Genomic DNA, 13,185 nt, shown 5'->3' on the forward strand with positions numbered 1-13,185 from the left:
TCACTTTAACAATGTAGCTTTTTAATCATGAATACTCATGTTTTTAGTTGTAATATAACTCTTACTCTGCACTGTGTGTTATGATAATAATTGTTGTGTACATAATTGTTAAATTCCATACATCAGCTGGTGTTTTGCCAGTGATTGACATGAGAAGAGTTTAACAAAACATCCAGCAGGTGGTGGTATAAGCTCAAACGGAAATTAAGGAGCTTTTATTGCATCATTTGGAGTTGTTGAAGCGTGATATCTTATTGTGAAGGACAGAACTACGGTCCCGGATGTGTTGACAGCATTGATGGTCATTTTTGCGACCCTGGAACAAGCGAATATCCCCGAAAAACCAGCAGCAGCCAGTGTTTACAACGAGGATAGAAGTCCGTACGGATTAGGCCAAGAGCAGTGCACGGCTAATTCACCCGTGTTAGCATCGTTTTAACGACTCTGGTAAAGGCAAAGCTAACTGTAATAATTACAACAATATTTAGTTTGAAAGGTACGAAGTTTAACTTCAGTTTAACACCATTAAATCAACTGAAAACATTACACGATCATTTTTATCAACATTGTATTGAAACATTAGCTAAAAACTGTCCGGTTTGGGGTACAACTCTGTTAGATGGATGGATGGAAGGATATATAGATGGATGGATAGATGGATATATAGATGGATGGATGGATGGATATATAGATGGATGGATGGATAGATGGATATACGGATATACAGATGGATGGATGGATAGATGGATATACAGATGGATGGATGGATAGATGGATGGATAGATGGATATATAGATGGATGGATATATAGATGCATATATAGATGGATGGATAGATGGATGGATGGATAGATGGATATATAGATGGATAGAAAGATGGATATATAGATGGATGGATGGATAGATGGATATATAGATGGATGGATGGATGGATAAATAGATATATAGATGGATATATAGATGGATGGATATATAGATGGATGGATGGATGGATAGATAGATGGATAGATGGATATATAGATGGATGGATGGATGGATAAATAGATATATAGATGGATATATAGATGGATGGATATATAGATGGATGGATGGATGGATAGATAGATGGATAGATGGATATATAGATGGATGGATGGATGGATAGATGGATATATAGATGGATGGATATATATATGGATGGATAGATGGATAGATAGATGGATATATAGATGGATGGATGGATATATAGATGGTTGGATATATGGATGGATGGATAGATGGATATATAGATGGATGGATGGATATATAGATGGATATATAGATAGATGGATGGATAGATGGATATATAGATGGATGGATATATAGACGGATATATAGATGGATGGATAGATGGATATATAGATGGATGGATATATAGATGGATGGATATATAGATGGATATATAGATGGATGGATGGATGGATGGATGGATATATAGATGGCTGGATAGATGGATATATCGATGGATGGATAGATGGATATATAGATGGATGGATGGATGGATATATGGATATATAGATGGATATATAGATGGATGGATGGATGGATAGATGGATATATAGATGGATGGATGGATAGATGGATATACAGATGGATGGATGGATAGATGGATGGATGGATGGATAGATGGATATATAGATGGATGGATGGATGTATAGATGGATGGATGGATGGATAGATGGATGGATATATAGATGGATGGATAGATGGATATATAGATGGATGGATAGATGGATATATAGATGGATGGATAGATGGATATATAGATGGATGGATATATAGATGGATATATAGATGGATGGATGGATATATAGATGGCTGGATGGATGGATAGATGGATATATCGATGGATATATAGATGGATGGATAGATGGATATATAGATGGATGGATGGATGGATGGATATATAGATGGATGGATGGATGGATGGATAGATGGATATATAGATGGATATATAGATGGATGGATGGATAGATGGATATATAGATGGATATATAGATGGATGGATGGATGGATAGATAGATATATAGATGTATATATAGATGGATGGATAGATGGATATATAGATGGATGGATAGATGGATATATAGATGGATGGATCGATGGATATATAGATGGATGGATATATAGATGGATGGATAGATGGATAGATGGATGGATAGATGGATATATAGATGGATGGATGGATATATAGATGGATATATGGATAGATGGATATATAGATGGATATATAGATGGATATATAGATGGATGGATATATGGATGGATGGATAGACGGATATATAGATGGATGGATGGATATATAGATGGTTGGATATATGGATGGATGGATAGATGGATATATAGATGGATGGATGGATATATAGATGGATATATAGATAGATGGATGGATAGATGGATATATAGATGGATGGATATATAGACGGATATATAGATGGATGGATAGATGGATATATAGATGGATGGATATATAGATGGATATATAGATGGATGGATGGATATATAGATGGCTGGATGGATGGATAGATGGATATATCGATGGATGGATAGATGGATATATAGATGGATGGATGGATGGATATATAGATGGATGGATGGATAGATGGATATATAGATGGATAGATGGATATACAGATGGATGGATGGATGGATAGATGGATATATAGATGGGTGGATGGATGGATGTATAGATGGCTGGATAGATGGATATATAGATGGATGGATAGATGGATATATAGATGGATGGATAGATGGATATATAGATGGATGGATAGATGGATATATAGATGGATGGATATATAGATGGATGGATATATAGATGGATATATAGATGGATGGATGGATATATAGATGGCTGGATGGATGGATAGATGGATATATCGATGGATGGATGGATATATAGATGGATGGATAGATGGATATATAGATGGATGGATGGATAGATGGATATATAGATGGATGGATAGATGGATATATAGATGGATGGATGGATAGATGGATGGATATATGGAAATATAGATGGATATATAGATGGATGGATGGATGGATGGATGGATAGATGGATGGATGGATATATCGATGGATGGACAGATATATAGATGGATATATAGATGGATGGATAGACGGATATATAGATGGATGGATGGATATATAGATGGTTGGATATATGGATGGATGGATAGATGGATATATAGATGGATGGATGGATATATAGATGGATATATAGATAGATGGATGGATAGATGGATATATAGATGGATGGATATATAGACGGATATATAGATGGATGGATAGATGGATATATAGATGGATGGATATATAGATGGATATATAGATGGATGGATGGATATATAGATGGCTGGATGGATGGATAGATGGATATATCGATGGATGGATAGATGGATATATAGATGGATGGATGGATGGATAGATGGATATATAGATGGATAGATGGATATACAGATGGATGGATGGATGGATAGATGGATATATAGATGGGTGGATGGATGGATGTATAGATGGATGTATAGATGGATATATAGATGGATGGATAGATGGATATATAGATGGATGGATAGATGGATATATAGATGGATGGATAGATGGATATATAGATGGATGGATATATAGATGGATATATAGATGGATGGATGGATATATAGATGGCTGGATGGATGGATAGATGGATATATCGATGGATGGATGGATATATAGATGGATGGATAGATGGATATATAGATGGATGGATGGATAGATGGATATATAGATGGATGGATAGATGGATATATAGATGGATGGATGGATAGATGGATGGATATATGGAAATATAGATGGATATATAGATGGATGGATGGATAGATGGATGGATGGATATATCGATGGATGGACAGATATATAGATGGATATATAGATGGATGGACGGATGGATGGATGGATGGATGGATAGATGGATATATAGATGGATGGATGGATGAATACATGGATATATAGATGGATATATAGATGGATGGATGGATAGATGGATATATAGATGGATGGATGGATAGATGGATATATTGATGGATGGATAGATGGATGGATGGATAGATGGATATATAGATGGATGGATATATAGGCAAGGCAAGTTTATTTGTAAAGCACATTTCAACAACAATGTAATTCAAAGTGCTTCACATAAAACCATTAAAAGCATCAAAACACAAGGCAAAAGAAAAGGAGATTTAAAAAACAATTAAAAAACAGTGTAAGAAATAAAATGCAGTAGTAAAATGCAGAAATGCAGGAAATTGATGAAAATATTAATTGAACGTGGTTCAATTAAAGGCAGCAGCAAACAGAAAGGTCTTCAATCTTGATGGATATAGATGGATATATAGATGGATAGATGGATATATAGATGGATGGATTGATATATAGATGGATGGATGGATATATAGATGGATAGATGGATATATAGATGGATGGATGGATATATAGATGGATATATAGATGGATGGATTGATGGATGGATAGATATATAGATGGATATACAGATGGATGGATGGATGGATAGATGGATATATAGATGGATGTATAGATGGATAGATGGATGGATATATAGATGGATGGATTGATGGATGGATAGATATATAGATGGATATATAGATGGATGGATGGATGGATAGATGGATATATAGATGGATGTATAGATATGGATGGATGGATGGATATATAGATGGATATACAGATGGATGGATGGATAGATGGATATATAGATGGATGATAGATGGATATATAGATGGATGGATAGATGGATATATAGATGGATGGATAGATGGATATATAGATGGATGGATAGATGGATATATAGATGGATGGATCGATAGATGGCTATATAGATGGATGGATCGATAGATGGATGGATATATGGAAATATAGATGGATAGATGGATATATAGATGGATGGATAGATGGATATATAGATGGATGGATAGATGGATATATAGATGGATGGATATATAGATGGATGGATAGATGGATAGATGGATGGATAGATGGATGGATGGATATATAGATGGATATATGGATAGATGGATATATAGATGGATGGATGGATATATAGATGGATGGATATATGGATGGATGGATAGACGGATATATAGATGGATGGATGGATATATAGATGGTTGGATATATGGATATATAGATGGATGGATGGATATATAGATGGATATATAGATAGATGGATGGATAGATGGATGGATATATAGACGGATATATAGATGGATGGATAGATGGATGGATATATAGATGGATATATAGATGGATGGATGGATATATAGATGGCTGGATGGATGGATAGATGGATATATCGATGGATGGATAGATGGATATATAGATGGATGGATGGATGGATATATGGATATATAGATGGATATATAGATGGATGGATGGATAGATGGATATATAGATGGATGGATGGATAGATGGATATACAGATGGATGGATAGATGGATATATAGATGGATGGATGGATGGATGTATAGATGGATGGATGGATAGATGGATGGATATATAGATGGATGGATAGATGGATATATAGATGGATGGATAGATGGATATATAGATGGATGGATAGATGGATATATAGATGGATGGATATATAGATGGATATATAGATGGATGGATGGATATATAGATGGCTGGATGGATGGATAGATGGATATATCGATGGATGGATGGATATATAGATGGATGGATAGATGGATATATAGATGGATGGATGGATAGATGGATATATAGATGGATGGATAGATGGATAGATGGATATATAGATGGATGGATGGATAGATGGATGGATATATGGAAATATAGATGGATATATAGATGGATGGATGGATGGATGGATGGATGGATAGATGGATGGATGGATATATCGATGGATGGACAGATATATAGATGCATATATAGTGTAGGAGAAAATCTGCATTATAACTGAACTGAACTGGACTTGAACTAAAAACAAGTTACGTAACGTGTTATTGTGAATTCGAAGGAGATATCGGGAAATTGTTCTGTCTCTGTTAGCTTTCGGGAAATGCCTCCCTCAGACAGATAGTGTGATTAATCTCTCAAAAGGACGAAAACAACACCATACATAGAGTTGTTCTCTGTAAAAACGAAATGGAACCCTCCCCGATGAGAAGCCCAGATGTGTCCTGTTTGGATTGAACAGACAGGTTTGACTGATGAACCACAGCTGAAAGAGGGCGTGTATTTGGTCTATAAAAGGGTCCCTCGGACTGTTAGATGTTGAATTTGTTTCCATATGCCATGTCGCATGTTCGAATGTGCATTAAACGATTCCCGCTGGATTGCAAACTCTGATTCGTCCTGTCTCCATCCTCATTTTGCTTCCACATAATTGGCGCCTCAACGTGGTTCGGGTCGAGACCTTCGACATCTCCTCTACACCAGCCAACCGACAATCACGCTTCAGGCGCCGAGACAGGTATGAGATCTTCATATCTCACCATAGTATATTTCTGTACAGCGTGATTCTCGCTTGCGTGATAGAGAGGGAGTGTTTGGGGTCCCCTCGACAGGATCCACGCTGTTTAAGCGGAGGAGGAGAGAGGCGGATTGGTGTGTGCTGGAAAAATGCAAAAAAGATGTTGATATGATTCAATTTGATCTCCAGCTGTAAAAAGAGAGCTCTCTCGTGTGCAGGCGAACGCAGCATTCTGTTGGCGTGACGCCTGGTTGTGGCCAAGATAAGCTCAAATGCGGAGTACTCCGTGCATCTCTCAAGCTCAAGAGACTTTTGTTCGCTAATGACAAAGCGACTGTGTGCTATTGATAAAGCAATTTCTGCAAATAAGTGTAAGGAGCTCCAGCTTGAGTTCCAGTGTGAGATACGTAGGTCTTGAAAAAAAATCCTTTCTCGAGAGGGAAGAAATGAAAAGACTGGCTTAGATTTAAATAATAATCCTATAATATGAATCTGTCACGAGTGAGCGCTGTTTAAGGCAGGACACTGCGCTGACGAGACTCAGAAATTTTGTGCAGAAATCTAAATGAGCAGGAAAAGTAATATCTAACTAGACAATAAGATTAATAGTACGGTTTGAAAAGGTGTGCACACGACTGTAACTTATTGACATTACTGATAAAGTAATATTATAAAGGAGGGATCCATAGACGAATAAAGGGAAGAGACAATACTCCCTGTTAAACCCCCAAGAAGAATAAAACAATATGAGCCTCTGGTGGAAAAAAAAAAAAAAAGAGGACATTTGTAAACTGTGAAACAGCCCAACAATAAGAATCTCTCCTTAACAAAGCCTTGAGTACAAGAAATACTGTTAAGAAACTCCCACATAGTTAAAGTCTGACATTAGAAAAAGAAATAAAAAATACCTGGACAAGAAACTGACTGACAGACTGGGACCGCTGACTTTTGATGTGATATACATCCGGATGGCTTTGCATGTGTATGAGCTATTGGCATGTTTTTGGTTGTTTACCCAGTGGTAACGCTTTTGCAAAAAATATAGTTTGTTTCAATCCATCTGCATATATCCAGGCTATAGTGTGTCCAGATCCTATTCTGTCTGCAGGAGGAGAAAATAGTGAAAAAATAGAACGTTCATGCTCCGAGTACTTGGAGATGGCGGAACGCCCAGATGTGTGTGTGTGAAATTCGATTTATGAGCCAAGATAAACCCTTGCGCTCCCTCCCTAGTGCATGATTGGCTGTACGCCCAGATTTTGGGGCCTGACAGGCTCACTCACTCCGTCCAGAGAGGAGTAGAGTTATCATACATACAGACATTGATCATACATAGTCCTAAATAATCAGAGGAAGAGTGTTGATGGAAAGGTGTTGTGGAGATCACAGGAAGGATTGTTGGTTGCACTTGGTGCATTGCTGACCATCTCAGAATCGCACAGTGAAAAACACTGTGCGAGGGGGGAAAGGGTTAAAAGGTTAAAGAGACAAGTTGGTTAAAGTTACAAGACATGGTTAAAATATTTATCAGATAATACTATTTCAAGTATAATAAGAACTATCCAATAATGTATCAGAAGTAAAAGCACAATTGTAACTTGTAAAATGTGGGATTAGACGAGTAATCTGAACTCTGTGGGACGACAGAAGCGCGCAATTAATAGCTGATTCCTCCCAGAAGGTGAGAGGCTGTCCTCAGACGCAGTTCCAGATTGCCGCTCTGATCCTGGAACTGGAAAAAAGAATTCCACTTGTGAAAAATTATTTTGTGATATAACAGACACTTTGAAGTGATAAACTTGTAATCTTGCACTTAAGTTTCGTAAGAGTGTTGGACAGACGTGTCCTGGTTAACGTGTAGTATTTAAAGAAGGTTTTGGTGTTTCCATTCAAGTTGAACTAAGTCTTAACACGAGTGTTTTGAAGATACTGTCAACGACCAATTAGGTAAAATGGGTAAAAGTCAAAGTGAGTCTGAGCAGCTTGATGCCAAGGTCTTACCTTCAATAATAAAATATATGCGAGACAAAGATAATCTGACTGCCAAACAATGGCAAGAATGGATCAAATGGGTTCCCTGAAAAAGGCAGTTTCAGCCTACAAAAATGTTATTAACTCAAAACTTGTTTAAAGCAAAAGGAGAAAGAGGAAGCAGAAATATATGGAATAATGTCTAAGGGAGAAAGAGAGAGATTAAGAAATAAAGGTCAGAAAGACAAATTAGAAAAAACAGGGACCAATAACAGATACAATTGAGTAAATAAAAAGGAAAATATACTGCCGAGCTCTGTTCTGTTTGTTCTATTTCTGTCCAAGGGACACGGTCAAGTGGACCCCAGAGAGGGAACCACTGACGCACAAACATTAACACAGAGGGAGAGTTAACTTTAGATTCTGACTGTTTAGTGTAGTTTAGACTATGACAAACTAGACAAATACATACCAGATGTACGCAAATTAAGGTTTTAGAAAGTTACCACAAGACAAACACTATTAAAGGAAAAATGTTCAGAATGTCACATGCAGGCTGATTAAATGGATTAGATAAAATGTTTGAGGAAGTATTATTTAGAGAAGGGAGAGAAGTGGAGAAGTTACGTATAATGGACAGAAAATACTGCTGCTGTATCTGTTTCTCTGTCTCCCAAGCAGTACGAGTGTTTAAGGGGGAAATCACATGTGTGTCCTTGGCATGAAGCCCAGGAATGGAGAGGATGTCTGTCTGGCTGCACAGTCAGACCCACACTCACTGACTTCAGAAACAGAGGATCCTGGTAAACTCTACAGTGATAAGGGTGACGTATACAAAACAAGAAGTACATCAATATCAAAGAAACAACTTAACTTATGTTTGATGAGAAAACACACACCAGGGGTCCAAATGTGTGATGTAAGACAGGTGAGGGGTGCTAGTGTTCACCTAAAATCGTGATCTGCCAAAGTTCAAAATTTGATTTCCACCCATGCAAGAAGCAATATCTACTCAATCGAGATATTAATGATATTACACCCGTTCTTGAGTCTTTAATGAAGGTTGGTATAATAATCTAATCTTATGATACACCGGTACACGCACTAAAATTTTTCCTGTAAGGAAAATTCGAGACTTGAGGGAACCACCTGAGTGATGGTTGTCTAAGATTATAAGCAGTTAATGTATCGGTGCATCCACGAGCACCTCAAACTTTGGCTGCCTAAGGTCACAAGGCTAATTGTCCAAATTGCAATTTGCTCTCGATAAAGTTTCATATCTGGGACATGTGATCACAGCAGAGGGCAGAACCCTCCCTCCCAAGAGAACACAGGCAATTAAACTGTGCCTAAACTATAAACTGAGAAACAAATGAAGAGCGTTTTAGGAATGACGTCACAGAATGACAAACCACTTAGAAACAGAGGCTTTCCTCTATCCATGATTCATGGTAAAGATCTTTATGCGCATGACAAACTGACCTGGACCGACCGCTCGACTGATGCCTTTAATGACAAAGATTTGAATCCTGCTACTCTTTTTCCTGCTGCAGCAGATGGAGAGCCACATAACTGTTGTTTCTCCTGAACAGGTCTGCATACCGAGACCTGACCTCACAGACACGCCCACCGAAGCTGATTTACAACTGTTAGTGGACGGTTTGGCATCCCGCTCGCCGGACACGAAAGAAGGGCTGGTTGGTTTGCTGTAGTCTCATCACATCACATGACACACTTTTCTGCTCAAGCTGCAGATCATGTGGCTCTCACAGGAGCCGGTAAGCTTGCTGCCAACAAAATAGTTAACTACTACACAGACTGTTGCTATGCCTTTGGTGTAGTGCACCACTGTGGCACCTTGTGGAAACACAGGAGCTTTTGGAAATCATCCGGCAAAACCATTTCTCACCACCGTCTCGTGGCCGACTTGCTAGAAGCCATATTGCTCCTTAAAGATTGTTTGTGTTATGAAATGAGATGCTTACACTAACGCTTCTGATCCATCTCAACAGGAAATGCTGCAGCTGATGCTGCGACTGAGCAAGATTTATTTATCAACAGAAATATCCCTCACATATGATGTTCAAGTATTGCAGACATTAGCGACCCCTGCAGAGAAAGTGTTGGGCCTAATCTGGTGCAATTTAAACATTATTAATGGATAATAGATTATTATTAAAAAGTAGTATGAGCCCAGACAACTTCCACATGAATTATTCTATTGTTCAGCTAAATTAGCCCACAGCAGTGATAATTTGGCAAAAGGGAGAATATGTGATATATTTTGAAAGGTAGATCCACATTTTGTAGAGTTTTTAAAGTTAAAAAGGAAATTTAATAAGATATTAAATCTTATACTTTCTTTAGCTGGTCATATCAATCTTGATGTATCATCAAAGCAAATAATAACACCACGTAAATACAATTAGTATCGATATTTGGAACATTTTTATCTCTTTTACACAAAATTTTATTCTGGTGACAAAATGATGATGTAATGAACTGGCCCTCGATATTAGATCATTTAATTACAGTATTTGAATTAGTTTTTAACTGACATTAGGGAATGTAGGAACTGCAACAACAAATATTATTTATATTTTGTTTGGTTATAATTTTAGAAAGCACGACCACAGTCCATGCTTGTACCAATGACACACATCAGCAGTGTGCCAAAGATCCAAAACATCTTCGACATCACACTATGCCACTGTTTAATGTGGTACACCAACTTGTCCGACACTAAGGTGTTCAAAGATTACATTTCCTGTAAACATGTCTTGTACCATAAATATATATATAGATATATATATATATATATCTATAAGTACACCAGACGTCATCCCTCTGACAGACCTTGACGTTCCAAAGAACCTCACGGCACAACGCATGTTGTTCTTCTAAAAAGCCGATCCTGCACATCAGACTTGTTTGTCTGACTGTTTTCCTCCCGTAGAACTACGAAAGTGACATTTCTGTGTAAAACTTGTGTTTATTATTACAGCTTGCTGGCTGAGAAACATGATCTCATAAAAAAGCCTGTGCTTTCTTTTATTATTTTACTTGATTAGGAATCAATTGAACTGACAGTTGATTCTGAATGAATATAATAGGAATATAAATACTTGGATGATAGAATTTTTACAAATTGTTAAAATTGTTGTGCGTTATGAGCCCCACTGATATGTTATCTCTCTATAACAGTTCAACAGAGATGGAGGTCCGACGTCTGTGTTTCGCCTCATCTCAGGAGATTTATTTTGTCATGTTGATGTTAACATTCCCAAGCTAGCTACAACATGGAGTTGCTTCAAACTCACAAAAACAGCTCATGTTTTGACCTCATCGATTATGTGATCATATGTTGTGCGTATGTAAACCATTTTTGCCATTTCGATAAATTGTAAACACTTTAGTGGCCATGGGAATGGCCAGAGGGGGGAGTTGTTGGCAATTGGCAATTTATCATGTTCTGTTAGATATAACTTCTATCGCAGACGAGGCCATCCGAACCCATCCAATGTAACAACTACCAGGACTCCAACCTTGAGAGCTGTGAGAGCCCAGACGGTGGTTCAGCCGTCCTGGAGGAGAGCCAGAAGCCATGAATCAAGATGAGTGCGATGCAACCACACATATTCCATCCCATGTTAGACCAGGACCTATGCCAGCATTGCCATTTAAGTTCAAACAGCCTATCCAGTGTTCAGACAGTTGCACGTTAATACACGTAGAAAGAGACGACTTCACACCATGTGGAAAGGGGAAACTAGCACACAGCTGAGGCTGATGACAGAATGAGCCGAATGTGGAATCCAAATCATCTTTATGATGCACATGTGAAATAAAAACATTGGCACTTCCTACATGAGAAGTTCAAGTGGACTCTTGTATGGATTTCAAAAGAAACACGACTATTGAGATCAGTATCCTGAATATCAAGTGTGGAACGCATGTGCAGAAATTATGATTTGCACATCGCAAAATAAGCCTCCCACTAATCATAAAGCAGATAAATTGGAAAAGTATGAATGTTTTGCCAGTGGTGGATTTGCGTCAGACAAAAGAAGGGTTGACGTAGGCAATACTACTGTGTACTGTAAAGTAACCCGAGTGTCCTGGTTCCACAGGCTAACATTACTCCTTCGTTCATTAGGAGACCGGTATGATATGAAAACCCAATACCATGAGACCAAAGTTGTGAAAACACAACTATGACCATTCCCACTCTTCATTTGTTAAGCAAACAAACATCAGACATAGCCGACATGTATGGAATGTGGTGTGAAATGCTTTACTGAATATACTGTTGAAATGGAGAAGAATTCGGGGTTTGAGGCAAGAGCTTGAGGAGAGTGCTGGCAGGGGGGTGGTCGGGGGATTGGTTAGACTAAATTTTGGGAAAATAAGGGGTCTGTATTGCTAAAAGCAGGCATTAGCGCATTAATAGTTTTAATTGTGGCTTTTCTATTGGCATGTTGCATCGTACCCATCCTGAGGAGACAGTGCCAGAGGAGCATGGACAAACAGATGGGTGTCATGGCAAATCTCCAACTGGCTCAGATGATGAACATGATGACGATGGAGCAAGGGACAAAGGCCCAGTTCGCTCAAATGGTGGTTGGACGACCGGACCTGTTTCCGGACCTGTTTCCCATTCCGGATTATCTGGAGGACTCAGAGGACATGGGGGGAACAGGACTTGGG

At 38.1% G+C, this 13,185-nt stretch overlaps 1 protein-coding gene across 2 annotated transcripts in view; it reads left to right on the top strand.

The window, feature by feature from the left end:
* The window catches only part of hdac6 (histone deacetylase 6), a 51,141-nt gene that overhangs the window by 6,086 nt on the left and 31,870 nt on the right, over positions 1–13,185 (top strand). The gene's annotated exons all lie outside the window — the stretch shown is intronic.

The sequence above is a fragment of the Melanostigma gelatinosum genome, assembly GCF_949748355.1.
Source record: "Melanostigma gelatinosum genome assembly, chromosome: 8".
Lineage (NCBI taxonomy): Eukaryota > Metazoa > Chordata > Actinopteri > Perciformes > Zoarcidae > Melanostigma > Melanostigma gelatinosum.